Source organism: Larimichthys crocea, chromosome I (genome assembly GCF_000972845.2).
Source record: "Larimichthys crocea isolate SSNF chromosome I, L_crocea_2.0, whole genome shotgun sequence".
In the NCBI taxonomy this organism is placed as follows: Eukaryota; Metazoa; Chordata; class Actinopteri; family Sciaenidae; genus Larimichthys; species Larimichthys crocea.
In genome coordinates, this window is record NC_040011.1 from 19508625 (window position 1) to 19526856 (window position 18232).

Below are 18232 nucleotides of genomic sequence, written 5' to 3' on the forward strand. Positions count from 1 at the left end.
TTTAAGCTTGTCACACCTACATTTGATTAACGTAGCTTGAGTGTGTCAGCACTTTAATCCATTTGCTTATCTCTAAAGATGATGAGGATAAAGCTCTTTAATTCTACGTTATTGCTTGCAGGGTCCTAACATGGATTCAAATGATGTTTTCATTGGCACAGCGACAAACAACACAAAACACTTTATTTCATTTATTCTGTTTCTATTCTGTTAATGTCTGCTAATGCCGAGATGAAGTCACAGTTTCAGAGGAATATTGCATTTTGCCATTGTAGTGTTCTCACTCAAGAGTGTAGCAACTCTGTTTCAACACCGAGTTAAACTGAGTCCAATGAAAACATGAGGTGGTGGAGTTGACCGTTTACTCAGCAGTCTTCAATGACATTCGGTAAAAACTGCAAATACAACAAATATTTAATAATAATAATAATAATAATAATATAGACATTTATTTGAAAGCGCTTTTCAGGGTACTCAAAGACACTTTACAGAGAAGAACATTAAATCATCAAAACAATAAGATAGTACCACTAAAACACATTAGACATTAAACATTAAAGCAGTTTTAAAAAGGTGTGTTTTTGTCAGTGATTTGAAGGTGGGCAGGTCAGTACAGTCACGGATGTGTTTGGGGAGAGAGTTCCAGAGGGAGGGGGCAGCTGCAGAGAAGGCTCTGTCGCCCCAGGTTCAGTGCTTGGTCCTAGATGGAGGAGTCAGGAGGTTTGCATCAGATGAACGGAGGTTGCGGGATGGATTGTGGCGATGGAGCAAGTCAGTGAGGTAGGAAGGGGCCTGGTTATGGAGGGCTTTGTGTGTGAGGAGGAGGATTTTGAACTGAATACGCTGTGGAACTGGGAGCCAGTGGAGTTTCTGGAGGACTGGAGTGATGTGATCACGGGTGCGGGTGTTGGTGAGCAGACGAGCAGCAGAGTTTTGGATGTACTGTACTTTATTTAAAGTTTTGGATGGTGTGCCATAGAGGATGCTGTTGCAGTAGTCAATTCTGAAGTGATGAAGGCGTGAATGAGGGTTTCAGCAGCGGGGAAGGACAGTGATGGGCGAAGTCGGGCTATGTTCTTGAGATGGAAGAAGGCAGTTCACTTTAAACAACATAAAACATAAATTAGCATAGTTACAGGCACATTGAATTACTGTAATCATCAGCAGAACGTTTTTAAATGTGTAAATAACATAGACAAAATGTCCCTTTTTTTTACTAACAAATAAAATATATATTCTAGCAGCTATCACTATTTATTGTTTTTAACATCTTACACATGAAATGTATGCACTTACGGCGCTGCCTGTACAATATTCCTCAGCAGATAGCTAGGATAGCTTCAGAGCATGTCTGCCTCACTCTCAGTCCAAGGAGAAAAGAACTAAACACACATGACCTGTCAGGAAGTGATGTCAGCGGTGACTCGGCTGTCAAATTAAAATGTTCTTAAAACTTTTTAACCCTTTTGCTCTTATTATTTGACTACAACCCGTAAGAATGACTTATCTTAAAGCACACATTACAATGAACAACAGAAATGCTTTGAGGCAACACAGCCATAGAGTCCTATGAGTAACTACTGGCAGCTATTTTAGATGACCGGTGGTTTGATGCATGTCGAAGTATCCTTGAGCAAGACAAGGTGTGTGAATGTGTGCGCATGGTTAGCTCCTAAAACTGATGAGTAGTGTTTTTTTAGATTCAGATTCAGAGGCTACCTAACTTATTTTGAGTTGTATTTTAATCTTATATGTTTAGTGTTTACCAGCCAATCGATGTTTGTTATTTGTTTAAGAGGCGGGATTTTGCCGCAGGGTCAAATCTCTGTGAGTGGCACTGTTTTTCTTTGCTGAAAAAGTGTAATACGAAGGAAATAATCAATTAATGGAAACAACATTGGAAGAACCAGGAAAAAGGGAGACATTTATATATAAATTACAAAGTGTAGTAGGAGAGGCAGGGTGTTGTGGAGGTAGCAGAGCAAGTGATCATGAGCAGATTAAGAATAGGGCACAGTAAACTGAATAACACACTCAATATATTAAGAAAACATCCATTTGGTCGATGTAGCTGTGGGGAGAGAGAGACAGTGGAGCATGTGATTGTTGCTTGTCATGGAGACACACACACATACATACACACACACACACACACATACATATACACACACCTCTCCTGGAGGTGCCACCTTACCGCGGTGGAGGGGTTTGCGTGTTCCAATGATCCCAGGAGCTATGTTGTCGGGGGCTTCATGCCTCTGGTAGGGTCACCAACATCAACATGGCAATCAGGTCCTAGGTGAGGAACCACCTCACCTCACCTGCAGCTCAATTCCCTCTGATGAAATGACTATCAATGAAGCCGGATTTCCCTTGCCCGGACGTGGGTCACCGGGGCCCCCCCCCCGGGGCCTTTACCCATGGGGCCCGGCCAGGCACAGCCCGAAAGGGTGACATGTGTCCCCCTTCCCATGGGCCCACCACCCATGGGAGGGATCACAGAGGGCGTGTGCAGAGAAAGTTGGGCAGCAGTCGGAGGCGGGGACCCTGGCGGTCCGACCCCCGGCTGCAGAAGCTGGCTCTGGGGACGTGGAACGTCCCCTTTTTGGCGAGGAAGGAGCCTGAGCTGGTGCGCAAGGTCGAGAGGTCAAAGTCAAAGTCAACTTTATTGTCAATGCTGCTACGTTTCTCTCTTATCCCAAACAGCATGGACACGAGTATAGTAAAAGATGTAAAAAATATATAAAAAATATAAAATAGAAGTATACAAATCTAAAAATATATACAAGCAAAGGACATCTGTGAGGCAATATGGCACAGTGTAAACGGAGTTATTAGTATAAATATAAGTATGGTAATATGGTACCGGGCTCGCTTCGAAGCACAGTGTGGGCTCTGGAACCAGTCAGAAAGTATCAGTATCAGGCCTGCAACGTTTATTTTGGGTATTTGGTTTTGCCAGCTCTTTTTGGGTTATAGATTTTTTTTTTTTGGTTAAAGGTATTTCAATTTATGTTTTGTATCAAATTCAAGGTTATTTCTGATGATTTTATTTGCTGAAGCCAATTTATTTGGTTTAACTTAAGGTAACTGAATGAATTTGGTAACTGAATGTGTGAGTTAAAAAAGACTGAACTGAAGGTACTTAAAGAAAATCTATATATCTGTATAACAGAATTTACAAACTGTAACAAATTTATTTTTACATTATTTTCAAATTCATTTGTTTGATAAATAAATACCTGATACAGGATAATCAGATTTAAAGTACATGTATAGTGGTTTTGTGTCCTTGATTTATCTAAATTCTTGAAAGTGTTGTGGTAAGGAACACAGATATAAAACTACTACTTACTGGAAGTCATATGAACTCAGGCCCCTTCTATTGAAAGGTAAACAGTACGGTAGGTGTTGGAGAGTCATTTAGCCTTCATACATTGAAAAGGAGCTACATATGATTGATCAAATCAGTTTGCTTTAGTTCAGAGGTGGCTGAAATGAGGGCCAGATTTGACAATGTGAAGATGCCTGGGGGCCAATACTAACATTTTAAAAATGAATAAATTACCAAAAAAAGTTATATACAATTGCACTGTTCTTTAACAGTTTTGTTTTCATTGTCACAATTACCTTTTTTTTTTTTTTTTTTTTGGAACAATGAACCAAATGTAAGCCAATCAGGCGTAAACTAATCTATAAACCAGTTCTGCCTTTCTTTAACATCTGAAGTCAAATAACAAAGAATAAATATTATGGAATACGTTAAACTTGATACAAATCTGAACCTCATGTTCATTGTAAACATGACTTCTTATGAGTAGTGCAAAGTCTGTTAACATTTAAGTTTAAAACATATCACTCTTGCTCTTGTCTTTAATAAAGTCATTCAGAAAGTAATATTTTGTGTCACATCTACAGATATATAACACCATAACACCAGCCATAAAGTATCTGACAAGCCTAGCAGGCCAGAAATAATACATTTTAAAAATTAGCATGAAATCTGATTGGTCCCCAGGCCGGACTTTGGACATGCCTGCATTAGTTGGTTTTATATTTTCGTTCATTTGTATATCATATTCAAATAATGTTTATCATATTCTCATTCTTATTTAACTAAATTCACTCAGATGAAGGCATTATGATTCCCCTGTATAGAGTGGCACAGATCTCTTTACATGTTATGTATCAGACAGGTTTATACTCCTCATGAATTTCATTCCTTTTAATGATTTTTTGCATTACTGTTATGTGTTAACTGAAAAATTAATTACCTCACACACACAGCAGATTTATGTACTGTATATTAGATAACCTCACAGAAACAAGGATACAACCTTACCTGTGACAATAAGTTAGTACTCTCCAGTAGCTTCGTGAGTCTTTAGTCAAGTATAACTGCAGAAAAAGTGATGCTTTCAAGAGAAGTATAAAAAGTAACTACCAGAAAGTTGGTATGGATTTTTTTCTTTTTTTTTTAAGTGTTAACTCTCCACGTCCCTGTTGTAAGACTCTTAACCAACCTGTTATTATAGTCGTCTTGACTCACAATACTTGGCACATTAGCTGGCCCGTCAGTCCATGTAATTTATGTGACATTTTATAATTGCCACTTTTCAGTGCACCAAATCATAATTTGGACCAGACCAGCATACTTGGAAAACAGTTCAGTTTGTGGCCTAATGACATGAGGTATGACACAGCTGTATCTTCATCTTACTGCCGAGTGCAGTGAGCTGCATCACTGTAACATCGCTGTAATGACTGCTTCCCCAGTTCCAATGATGAGTGCTCTCCTCTCTGCTGCTACACCTTTAGCTTAAAGGGATCACACTAATGGCACCTTTAATGGACAGTTAATTAGCTAATGAGCGATATGATGTGAACCAATTATCTTGCCCCTTTTCAGCCAGTAATAGCTATTCTTAATGGAGATTTGATGGGTTAAGGTGTGTAAGATGTTGGCTTATTATGTTAACACCATGTCTTTCGTAGACAATGTAACATATTATATTTTGGAACTAGCTGTTAAAGTTCAAATCTAAAGACATAAAGTTCTCAAATATGGCATAATGGCAGACTTGGACTGTCTTGTTTTATGTCTTTATGGTTCTTTTAGGTACTGGTTGGATTAGATATGGTTAGAGCTCCTAGGTGAACTCATCTTTACTAGTACATTTCAACCTGCCATATTTCCCACAAATATGGCTAACTGACTTTATAAATACTAACTTTGCACTCCCCTGTTGCAAAGATTCAGGGAAACAGAACTCTTACAGCATCCCCAATAAATATGATTACATCAATCATCAAGTCACTTCTCTGAGCCTGACTGAAAGTAAACAGACAGTAGCCCGCTGGTTTGTTAACATGTGTAAGGCTGGCTTTCACTGTGGTAATACTGTCTTCAGAGGAAACAAAAATGATTTGGAAAAAAAGTAATTGCAACAGCGGATGACCCCATGGACTGTAATAAGGATGACCATGTGTTAATTCAGTCTGAGAGGAGAAACAAATATTGGAGGCGGAAAGCCAATGTACGTCAGGAAACTGGTGGTGTTATGCTCACTGCTCTGCTGAATGAGGAAGAATACCTTTGCTGCAAAGAATAGGTCCCACCAGCAATAAATGTCACGTCAAAAGGAGCTAGTTGAGATGGTGGCACCTTCCTTTGAAGGTGTTCCAGGCATGTCCAACTGAGATGAGCCCCCCGCTGTAGACCCAGAACTTTCTGGAGGGATTACATACCCAATCTAGCCTAGGAATCTTCACCGTTGCCTAGCTTGCTCCTAGGCGGTGCCCATAGCAAAAACACCCAGAAAAGTGTTGATAACACTGACCGACATCCCATTTTTCAATGGCGAAGCGAGGAGAGACTGTCCTAAGACAAAACCTGCTGTCACAGCATGCAGTCAGTAAAATGGGAACTATCAATCCAAACACCGTGGACTTACTCCAGACCCCCGGGAGAGACCTGCACCACACCAGCTCTTCAGTACAACACTATCCAACATCAGAGGATGCGTAGGAAATGGAGGCGGTGTACGCGGAGGCAGAAGACGGGGAAACAAGGAGGGACCAGCTCTAAGCGCTAACATATGCAGGACACCATTACCATCGGTCCTGTTGGCTAATGTCCGCTCATTTGAAAATAAACTGGACTATATCAGGCTGGTCTTAACAACAAAACGGGAGGTGAGAGACTGTTGTGCACTGATTTTCACTGAGACCTGGCTAAATGACACAGTCACAGAGAACGCTGTTAGTATTGAGCGGCTAACTACTTTCCGAGCAGATAAAATAAATTGTGCATGAACAGAAATAGAATCTACTCTCATTACTCCCCAGACATTGAGCTTCAACAGTGAAGAGTTAAAAGACACCCCTTTTATCTTCCATGGGAGTTCTCTGTCATAATGATCACTGCCGTCTACATAGCTCCTGATGCAGATACAAAAGCAGCCTTAAAGGTTTTCTCTCACTCCATAAATGAACTACAATCCACCCATCCTGAGGGGTATTCATTGTTGCTGGGGACTTCAACTAGGCAAGCACGAAGAAAGTCCTGCCTCACTTTTACCAACATGTGGACTTTGCTACAAGGGGAACCAACACACTGGACCATGTTTATACAAACATTAAGGGAGCATTTAAAGCATCACCCGCCTCCACCTTGGCTCATCTGACCATGTCTCTGTCATGCTGTTCCAGCATACAGACCTCTGCTCATCAGGACATATGGGCATATAGGGAGGAGGTGAAACTCTTCGCAGACTGCTGCAGGACAAATAACTTGGCCCTGAATGTCGAGAAAACCAAGGAGATGGTGATTGAGGAGAAATCAGCCCGTGCACGCCCTGATCCACATCAATAGGACTGCTGTGGAGATTGTTCATCACACAAAGTTCCTGGGGATTCTTGTAGCTGACAACCTGTCCTGGGACCTGCACACCTCCTCCCCTGTCAAAAAGGCACACCAGCGTCTGCACTTGAAGAGGGCCCACCTCGGTCGATCCATTCTCACCACTTTCTACAGGGGCACCATAGAGAGTGTTCTGACCAGCATCTCTCTCTGGTTTGAAAACTGCAGCGCTGCGGAGAGAAAGGCGCTGAGGAGACCCTCCCATTCAGGAGCTGGCCCACAGAAAATGCATGTCTAAAGCTAAAGGCATCATCAAAGACCCCACCCACCCTGACCACAGTCTGTTCTCCCTTCTCCCCTCTGGTAAGAGGTACTGCAGTCTGTGGACCAAGACTGTGAGATTTCAAAATAGCTTCTACCCCATTGCCATCAGACGACTGAACTTAGAATCAAACTGATCCCACTGATTCTCAAATTAGATTTATCAGACTTATTTATTTGTTTATCTTCTTATTTATTTTATTCTGTGGTGTTTTTTAATCTGTGAGTTTTTGCTCCTAATTTTGTTTTACAGTATTGTGAAATGACAATAAAGAGATCTTGAATCTAGACGATCTGAAAAATCGGGAGAGGAATGTCTGAAATACCAGCTTAACCTGCTGCCACCACGAGCCAATCCAAGATAAGCAGAGGACAATGGATAGATGGATGGATGGATGGATGGAGGGAGAGAGAGATACTACCATGTAAGATTCCAAGGATATTTACTGGTGCATACAGCAAAAATGTTTTCAGTCCTTCTTATTTTTAGGCCCTCTAAGCACATCAGGGCGTTCCACACTAAGCATTCATTGAACAGGTTTGACCAGTCACTTCTAGAATATATCCACTATATTAGCAAATGACCCTGTAACATAACCCTCCCCTATTAATGCTCTTTTTTTCCATCTGGCATGCTAAGTGATATTATACTGTCTGTCTGTCTGTCTGTCTGTCTGTCTGTCTGTCTTCTAGTTTTACTATGGGTGTATTACAGCAATGGTGGTTGGAGAATATAAAATCAGTGAATGAATTCATATTCAATACTGCATATTCTACATGTAAAATGTTTTTTGTCAATTTATTCAGACAGTCTACAAGGGTACTTTATTAATCCCAAAGGGACACTTCTCATTTTTGACATTGTTCAAAAGACTGATGCTGTAATGTAAGTTAGAGTTGGTGTGTATTGAATATATGTTTATTTTAGCAGCACTGACACACACTGCAGTCAGTGTTCACCTCCTGCTGACACAATTACTGCAAATGTAATAATATGGCAAATATAAAGGTGTTGGTGATGCTCAGAATTAGTGGTCATTTGACACCACAGCAGAGCAAACATCTTACAGTGGGCCACATGCCAAAATCAATGCACAGCCCGGCACTGTTCCTGGAGCTTTGGTCCTTCAGATCAGTTATCTCTGAATATATTCAAAATCCACCGTTCGCCAATTTCTGCTCTGTTATTATTCTGGCTCTTCCCTTCTTGGCATTCAGTTATTCTGTTAGAATTTGATTTTTATTATTACACATATTTAGATGGTTTTGTTGCTACTTGTTCATACATTTGATCACTTGGTTTTCTTTACAACAGTTTGTCTCAAGTGTTTCTGTAATCACTCGCAACAGGTTCTGATTCTAAATCCTTATACAAAGTGTTTGTTTGTACCATGGGGAACACAGCTTTTAAAAGTGTATTTCTTGCTTTAGTCTGCACTTAAGTATGATAAACAAAAGTATTATGTTAGTAATAAATTTAGACCTTCAGAATATCCTTGACTCGCAGCTTAACTAATGTAAATTGGGACCACTTCGTTAAAGAGAGTCAAAGTGTACAGCATTAGAATTCAGTTTGATAAACCTAAAAATTAATGCAATCTCTGCACCTTTGAAAGGACACAGGAAATGTGTGTGACCACATTTTTTCTGTCAAAGAACTGTTAGAGGTTTGTGCTTGGATAAGTTAGGTTGAGTACTTTGCAGGTGAAGAGATGACACAAAATCATGATTTTTGAAGATCAATCGACTGCATCAAAAGAAGAATTTGCCTTAGTTAACGGAAAGTGTTTCAGTACATCGAAGCCCAGATAATCCCACAGACAGCAGTGTGAAACAGGCTGCAGGCTGGATCATTGTGTGATGTTTGGCTGCTCAGTGAGATAATTAACTTTGCAGTACTGTGTGTTGTGATACTTACCCATGTCTCTGTGCCCATATCACTCCCTGTGTGGTATTTGGCCATTAAGTCGACTGCCAGGTAGTAGCAGCCATCCCCTGAGGCTGAGGCTTCACACCCTGTTCACCGACAGGACACACAGGAGACACACTACAACCATAAACACACAGGCGAGCTTGTTCAGGGTGGACGATGCCACTGGGGCTTTAAGCACAATGGTGAGGGGGAAGGTTATTTTATTACTCAAAGAGTGTGCTATTACAGGGGCATGTGCCACACGTTATGCAATAATATCACACACTTCCCCTCTAAATGAGGCCTGATGACCTGAATCTTTGTACTTACTAATTGTAGGTACTAATTGTCCATTTCTGAGGGGAACCCAGAAGCAGATTGGAACAAGAGATTTGAATTAAACTGTTTATTTAACACAGAGTGAATTCGCAACAAAGGGTCAGCTGGCAGGCTTGGAGGGTGGAGGTCCACGGGCTGGCAACACGAGGCACACGCTGAGTGGACTAGACTGAGTCCTGAGGCAGAGAGACACGGTTAGTGGTGGACAAAAACCAGACGGCAAGAGATAGGCAGACAGGCAATCACTGGCTACAATGTAGGTTCTTGAGCTAGAAGGCTGTAAGCATACTATATTTCACAATGATCCAGCAGAGACTGGATGTGTGGCTGCTCCTTAAATACTGCAGACAGTTGATGAGGAACAGGTGAGGTGATGACCTCAGCCAGGTGTGAGTAGTCAGGTACAGGCACGCCCCCTCAAGCACTGCCAGGAGAAAGACACCAGACAACACAACAAACAGACACCCAGTCATCCCGGCTGGGGATTCGTGACACTAATTGTTACAAGTAGTATAACAGTCACTTGTTTTATCTAAAAAACATAATCTGAACATCAGATTTTTCTAGATTTTGATCTGAATCTTTGTGGACGCAGTGGCTGGTAGCGCCTTCAAACTCACTATATTTTTGTTTTAATCTGTTATTTTTATCATCTTTGTGACTGAAACATCTTGATTTCTGATTGAACTTGATTTGAGGCTGAGCAAAAGTTGTTCAAATTGACTGGATCAGGAGATTGATTATTTAACTACTGACCAAGTGGCCAAAAAATTGCAGTTCTTTGAACGGCCACTTGAGGCAGGCTACACAACAATTCAGTCCTCATGTTAAAATGTCCACAGCAGAAATAAACATGTTTACAGCCTGGTACAAAAAACTGTTTTGGTCTCTGTAGCTAATTTCCCCGTTCATGACAACTGTACTGAGGGTGAATTTATATACAACTCACCTGTTCACATTATATTAAGACTTAAGTTTGTGCAGAATTAAACATGTGGCCGCTTTGATTGACAAATGGGTGCCATTACAGATCAACTAGGCTTCCTTCAGCCCACCTCAGCTCCAGCTATGTTCTACACCTTTGGAGGCAAAAGAGGCGAGACTGCCAGGTTGGTGATGTCCAGAGCCACTGAACTGAGCTTCACAACGTCTCCTCAGAATAGAATAGAATATCTTTATTGTCATTATGCAGTGCATAATGGAATTTAAGTGCCATCTTCACTGTAGGAAGTACAGTACATTAAAAAAAAGGAATGTATAAAACATAGAATGTTAGTGCAGCTTAAAAAACATAAAGTATATACAGAGCACCAGTCCATGAGTTATTTCAGTGATGGCCTTAACATAAAAGCTGTTTTGTAGCCTGTTTGTGTGGGTTTTAATTGCCCTGTATCGCCTGCCTGACGGTAACTGTTCCAAATGTAGCTGGGTTGGATCCTTAATGATGTTCTGGGCTCGTTTGAGGTAGTGGGAACTGAAAAGTTCTTCCAGGGAGGGAAGGGGGCAGCGTTTGCACCTGACTGTAAAACATGACGTACTTCTCGTGTAAAATAGTGTGAGAATAGGATTATGAGAGGATGAGTGCAAATAACAGATGCACCATTCCCCTGATTTCAGTCAGTTTAGCATCAAAATAATTTAAACCCTTATTTTATGGTAGAAAAAGTTACACCGTATTGCTTTAAAACATTAGAACATCTCTTCTTTATATTTATTCTTTTTTAATAACCACACTGCAACATGGTAGGGTGCTACTCTATTTTAATGAGACCGTGTGAAACAAATTGGCCTGAAAATACTGAACCAACTTTATTCAGTGCCTCTATGATGCGGGTCAAAAATCATATCTGTCAAACAAATGGAAAGAGAAGGAGTCCAGATAAACACAAATAAAGACTTGATGGTTTAATACAACAGCACCACCAAAGTAGGTTTGACAGCAATAAAGGCACCAGTGTTGTTGTTACAAAGAGATAACCACTCAATCATAAGAGTGTGTTGGATACAGTGACAGAACAAGGCTGGAAGTCACTGAAAGAGAGAGAGGATGAAAAAGTAACAAGAGAGAAGAGATTAAAATTGAAAGCATGGGCGACTTTGCTTGGATGGTGTACAAGTTTACCAAATTTGATGGACCATATGCTGTCAAAAATCCCCCAGACCATTACAACAAGTGTCTTCGCCAATCAATCATCCATGGTGTCTCTGAACTGTGGACAAAGTTGATTTTCATTTTCGGACAAAATTGAGAGCAGGGGAGAGGTGATCAGTGATTGAAGACACTATGCAAGGAAAGGGGAAGATTACAGGCGTCTTTCATCACTCATAGTTAGACATAAGCTGAGACAGCCAACAAATCTGACTTTCTGTTGTGAGTCTCCCTTATCTTATTTTTCTCAGTAGCCACTCAACCACATCATCATGAACACCAATGTAGGGCATGAGGTCTATTTTCAACAGAGTGTTTGGAAAGGCTGGAAGTGCAGTGACAGCAATACTTGTTGCAATTCTGCACACACGCTGCAGCAGTTTAACTGCCTGTTAAAGTTCTTGGGCAACTGTTTTATTGGCTATGGCCATATGCCAAAGACAATGACAACTCCACAATCGGCCTGGACATCTGCTTCAAAATGTCACTATTGTGACGATTACTAAGAAATGTTTCATCACAACACTGACATATTTGATTGTTCTGATTCTGCTCACCATGTTGATAATCATAATTCTGTTCCCACCAGTGACAACCTCCACTACCACCTAACACACAAGCAAAGAGCTTATTAGAGTGATTTGTGGAACCATGTTAGAAAAATCAAAGCTTTTGAGTTCTGTGCGACCCAGTTCAGCTGTGTTGGACTTACAGATGAGCTTTCAAACTTTGCATCTAAACTGACTAATTTTGTCATTTGCATAGAATGCTATGACTTAATAGTAACTACCTAGGTGCCAAAATGATGTTTCCATCATCGTATTTTTCCTTAGTGGAATTTTGGTTGTTGGCAAGATTAGTTGACATTTGCTAGAAAGCTAAATATTCCTGCACTTCACAGTTTGTGGGCGTATATGCTGATCAAAAAGGATTGATCTAATTGGATAAATGCTTTGTCTACATTGGTCCAACAGGAATCCTACTGGTATACCCAAAGACAAGGCATTCCCTTATGTATCATGTATGTATTACACATATATAGTTGTTGGCGGTACTGTTTTTTTATTCCAAAGAGGATACAGTGCCAGACATTTACAGAGCGGATCTAGATAATGAGGAGAAAATTCAGTTTAATATCTGTTGAATTTTTTTTTTTTTTTTTTTTTAAGTATATTTTTTTAGGCCTTTTATGTCTTTAATTGATAGGACAGCTGAAGAGAGAAGGGAAACAACATGACATGCAGGATTCGAACCTGGGCCAACTGCAGCGAGGACTGTAGCCTCTACACTCGGGGCACCTGCACAACCCACTACACTACCGACCACCCGTATTTGTTGAAATTTAAAGTAATATTGCACTTTGGTGTATTGCCACATTCGTAGTCATTTGACAAATGATGAGAACATTGTCTTTGTCCCCCATGCATCATTGACTGTGGGGCACCCTACTCACACTTTTTTTAGACACCAGTGTGATTGATCGTAGTCAACTACCATAAAACCAAGATTGACCTTTGAATTGACTATATTAGCTTGTTGATTTGTGCCCTCCATCTTTTCATCCATCTCCCACTACTGTTTCTGTCCAGGTGATGGTGTCAGCAGATACCTCAGATGTGTTTTTTCACAGCCAGCCTGGTGTGATGTAGGTCTGCCCCGTGTGTCGATAAAGACCAGATGCATAAACTGTCTCCATTCTCATCTGATATTGTGATCTGTCTGGATAATGACATCTGATGTGTCGTTCCATTTAGTCCTGATATCAAAAATGCTTTCTCATTATCTTGACTGAGCCCATTGTAATTGTTTTTCAGTGTGCTAATTAGTCAGGTATGGCTGGTGGACTTCAATGAAACAGTGTGCTAATTAGTCAGGTATGGCTGGTGGACTTCAATGAAACCATGTGCATGTAGCATACATTTTAACCAGAATTTCCAAAAAGTCAGCAAAACATGTGTTTATGTCCTAATATAAATATCAGGAGGTGGTGCACTGAGATAAGCAGGAAGTACCACTGATTCTACAGTTAGGTGCAATTAAAACATTGCAGAAGAAGAGGACAAACCAAGGTGAAGCAATTAAAGTATGAGTCAAACATCAAAAGGTGGATAAACATGTAGAAAATATGATTTTTGGTTCATGCAAGTCTCGGGATCTGATGTTTTTTTGTGCTTCCATTTTTCATCTCCTCAATGGAGCAGAAGCTTCAGTTGACCTACTTCATGTATGTCATTTATTCACCAAGTATGTCTTCATTGTACTTTGTGGCATTTTGTTTCGACTGATACACCACTTTTCACCCCAGCCATGTTTAAAAACTTGTGATATTTCAGAGGTTTCTTTTTTAGTTTTCTGGAAAATCGAGAGCCAGGGGAGCTGCTGCTGGTCAAAGAGAAGATAAGGAACCAAGAGGAAAGTGGAGATTGGACGTCTCACAGAGGAAAACATCCAGCTTCACGTATGCTGCCTCAGCTCGTCTTTTTGATATTTTTTTGACAACATGTTTCAGAAGACTTCAGACCTCTGTGAGTGAAGTAAAATATGCTGACTTTCCCTCCACCCCTCCCGCCCTCTCTACAATTCATCCTACCTTAATTTATGTCTTTAAACAGTTCATTCAAGTAAGATTAATATTAATAGAAACATAAAATAAATATTCCTTATGGTAGCAGATATGTTTCTTGATTTCTCATCATAAATCATAACACCGTCTGGCAGACTCTTGTTTATTACTGTATGGAACTATATTACAGTCTATAGAGGCTGCCAGTGATGGCATCTAATTCTTGATGAAGCGATAAGGTGGGCTGAAATCTATGGAAGTGCAAGGTATTTTCTTTTTTAAATATCCTCAATACAGATTTATTGACTTTTCAGTTGTTGCTTTTGTGAATAGGACATTATTGGATTTTAGAACTGCTAAATGTGGAGTTCCACAGGGAAGCGTTTTGGGTCCACTGTATATTCATAATTTAAGGGCAGCCTACTATTATTTACTAGTAGTTTTACTAGTCTATCAAAAAATGTAATAAAAGTGAGACACTATTTGTGCCTCTTGTAAAGCTAGGTGTAAAGCTAGGTTATCCACAGTATAGGATTTTTTTCAGGTTGCATTTGCACCTGACTGCGATCTCACGGTGAGCCTAACCACTTTGAAATGTCAAATTTCCTAATCAGGTCACATTATCTGATGTGTTTTGCATGCTTTTACACCTGGCATTAAGGTGTGATCTTTCTTTTCCAGACACAGATTACATTTTAAAGCCAGGTGTGAATGGATTATCAATGTGAAAGAGCAGTGCTTCTACTTCTCTACCATCCAAATGTCAGAGTCCCTCACCTTGTTGCTAAGAGCCCAGCCATCCTGCAAAGAAAACTAATTCCCTTTTATCCATGTTTTTTCTGCTTTTATCCATTATCTCATTCTTTCAGTCAATATAGAGCTCTTGACCATGGGTGAGGAACTCAAAAAGTCAGTCACAAAATGCTCATGTCAGTTGGTTGCCCAAGGTGGAATGTCTACTATTTCACATCTTATTGATTACAGATTACCATGGCCTTTTCTCAACCTGAATACTTTAAAACATTTGTGTCTTTATCTGTAAATGATGTTCTCATTTTGACAGAGCCAACTTTCCATAGTATGTTGCTAATAGCTTTATTCAGACATGAGCTAAAAGTGTTATAATGTAACAAAAGTGCTTTCTGTTTTCTCTCAGGTTGGATCATTGGTGGATTTTAAAATGTATTTTGCTGTCAGCGCCTTGATGAATGATGAGCACCAAGGGCACTCACCACTGCTTCTTAAAGTGAATCCACTGATTCCACCTACATTTTCACGTACATGTCATCATTTAACATTGTTAGAGACTGAATTCTTATAAAATCTGACCTCCACAAGCAGTAAATGTCAGGATGGTAAGTTAGGACCCCTGTGAAATCACATGCTGTAGGCCTTTGCTAAGCTTTTGCTAACTCATGCTGATTTACCATCACATTAATGTAAGGCTCTGTGTGTCCTGATGGTCTACCACATGAGTTTTTTTCATCACTTAACCCTCCTGTTATGTTTGTTTCTCAGGAAGTCAATTTGACCCAAGGTATGTTTCATTGTTCAAAAATCCCAATAAACATTGTTTACATCTCATTATTAACTCCATTACTAACCATTTCAATCAATATTTAGTGCAATGGTGTTCTTTCCCTCTCACAGATCATGGTTCAATGAGAATAACTGACTCATTTTTTTAATATAAAATGCATTTTTGTTTGTTTGTTTGTTTAAGTTAGACATTTAGAATTTATTTCTTGTTATGGAGTAATAAATAAACACGAGACACCTCTTCTGTTCGGGGTCAAATGGACCCGCTGACTGAGAAGAAGAAGAAGAAGAAGAAGAAGAAGAAATACTTTATTAATCACTCAACAGGGAATTATAATTTTTTTCACTCAGTTTATTTTACATGCATTTTAACCCTGAACATGCATACAAGGGCTCATAGACATGCAATGTGGAGAGAGATGGTGGAGTGATGGACAGCCAAGTCTCTATGGACTGAGCTACTGCCAGTCAAATGAGTCATGAGGATTTGTATTGAAAGTCAACTTTAGCAATGTTTTTGACCCATAAATTAACAAAATAAGAGATTAGCAATATGAACACGGTGTGTGTGTATCTGTGTCTGTGAGTCTCCACACACATAAGTGACATGTTATCACAGTGTCATACTACACACACATGAATTTTGCACATTTCATGATCTCTGTCCAAATGACAAATGGGTTGTAGGCTGATACATCAATCATGTTATAAAAGATGAACAGTGGCCAGCATGCAGTCATTGGCTTGGTGCTGTAGGACCTTGTGACTTTGTCGTAGTTGGTTTCTGGTCATTTTGTGTGCTGATTTCAACATTTTTGTGCAAAGTGCTCATGAGCACAACATTTTTCCCCTTTTTGAGACCACTGTGCCAGATCAACCACGATTCTCGTACCCTGATTCTTTTCTAGGGCCTCCAACTGAAGTTGTTCTACCCACTTGTCCCACACTGTCCTAATAGCTGCCAGCTTGTCTCTCTCCCACCTGACAGCCCTTGTCTCTCGATTATTAAATCAAATTACTCTGGAGGAAATATGAAAAAAAAGTTTGTGGAAATACATTGTGGCGGGAAATTTCCCTGCCTGTCTCTGCATCCTACAGGCTGGCTGTTGATTCATCCTTTGACTTATAGACCCTGGCCAGGATGAGGACCCTCAAATATGCATGTAAATGTATTTTATCCAGCTCCTTCCACTTCTCCCCCAAAACACGCCTTCCTTCTAGATTAGTCATTTCGAGAATGATTTTCTGTATTGAGTTGGGCATGACCAGCTCAAAAGCTTGTCTGTCACACAGGTCATCCTAGTGGGCCCTGGCCCTTTTCTGTAACTTTTCTGCACTTTTAAATGAGTCAATGAGACATACCAGGAGGGTTAAATGATGACCAATGGTATAATGGGCCAAAATGTGAAAAGTGAAATATATCCCTTTAAGCTAAATAAATATGAATATGATCCCATCATGAGGGGTATGTTGCCAGTGAAACTTGAAGTGAATGGAATAAATGGTTAAATTAGTGGAGTCATGTCCATTAGACAGCAGAAATTAAATTTAGACACACATTAACAAATGTATTGTATGCAATTAATGGGATTATTTTCCATATCTTTAAATTTAATTTTACACCAGTGCATATTTGCTATAATATGCATGGGATCCTCAGAAGTGGGCTGTTAGGTTACACATAAGAATAGAGACATTAATCTTAAAAGTAATTAGCTAATCAATCATCCACGAGAGGGAAAAGGGTAAGAAGGCTTAACGATGGGGCATGACCCCGAATTGGCTGCACCACAGGGTGTGTGTGTGTGTCTGGTATGTGTGTGTGTGTGTGTGTGTGTGTGTGTGTGTGTGTGTGTTGCCCCAATAACACACAATTTAATGATGGTGTAGAGTTTAGCCACCGCATGTAGGGAACTCTGGGATTTGTTGCTTTGATGATGTTATAGCTGCATTGCATGTAGTGTGTGTGTGTGTGTGTGTGTGTGTGTGTTTGTGTGTGTAGCCTATATAGATATAGCTTAGAGTCTGTATAGACTCCCTTGTCGACTCTCATATAATCACATAATTAATGGCGGTCTTTTAACTCTGAAATCAAGTTATGCAGGCTCCACTGTGAGAAGTAACAATGGAGCCTGCATAATTTAGCTTGGGGAGAAGATGGTTCACTGAAGAACAGCAGCCAGGGCATCAAAACCAGCGGCATTGGCTTTCCTTGTAGTTTGTAAGAACTAAAAACAAAATTAATTTTAATTGAAGAACAAGTTCAAAACTGAAATACTCGCTTGACTTTGCAATGAAATTCTGAATTTTCCCTAATCCCTCAAAGATTCATCAATGCAGGTGATGAGATGAATTCATGGTGTCTAGATTGGCACCAAAGACTAGCTGTTCTCTTACTGATGAAGAGCACTTAGGAACAGCAGAGGATGGTTTCGATCCATTGACCATTCACAGAGCCTATGATCACTTAAATGGAGGTGCAGAACTGCAACTGCAACTGTTTTTCTAGGATCAACTGACTGAAGCCTCATTCCGGCGTTTTATACC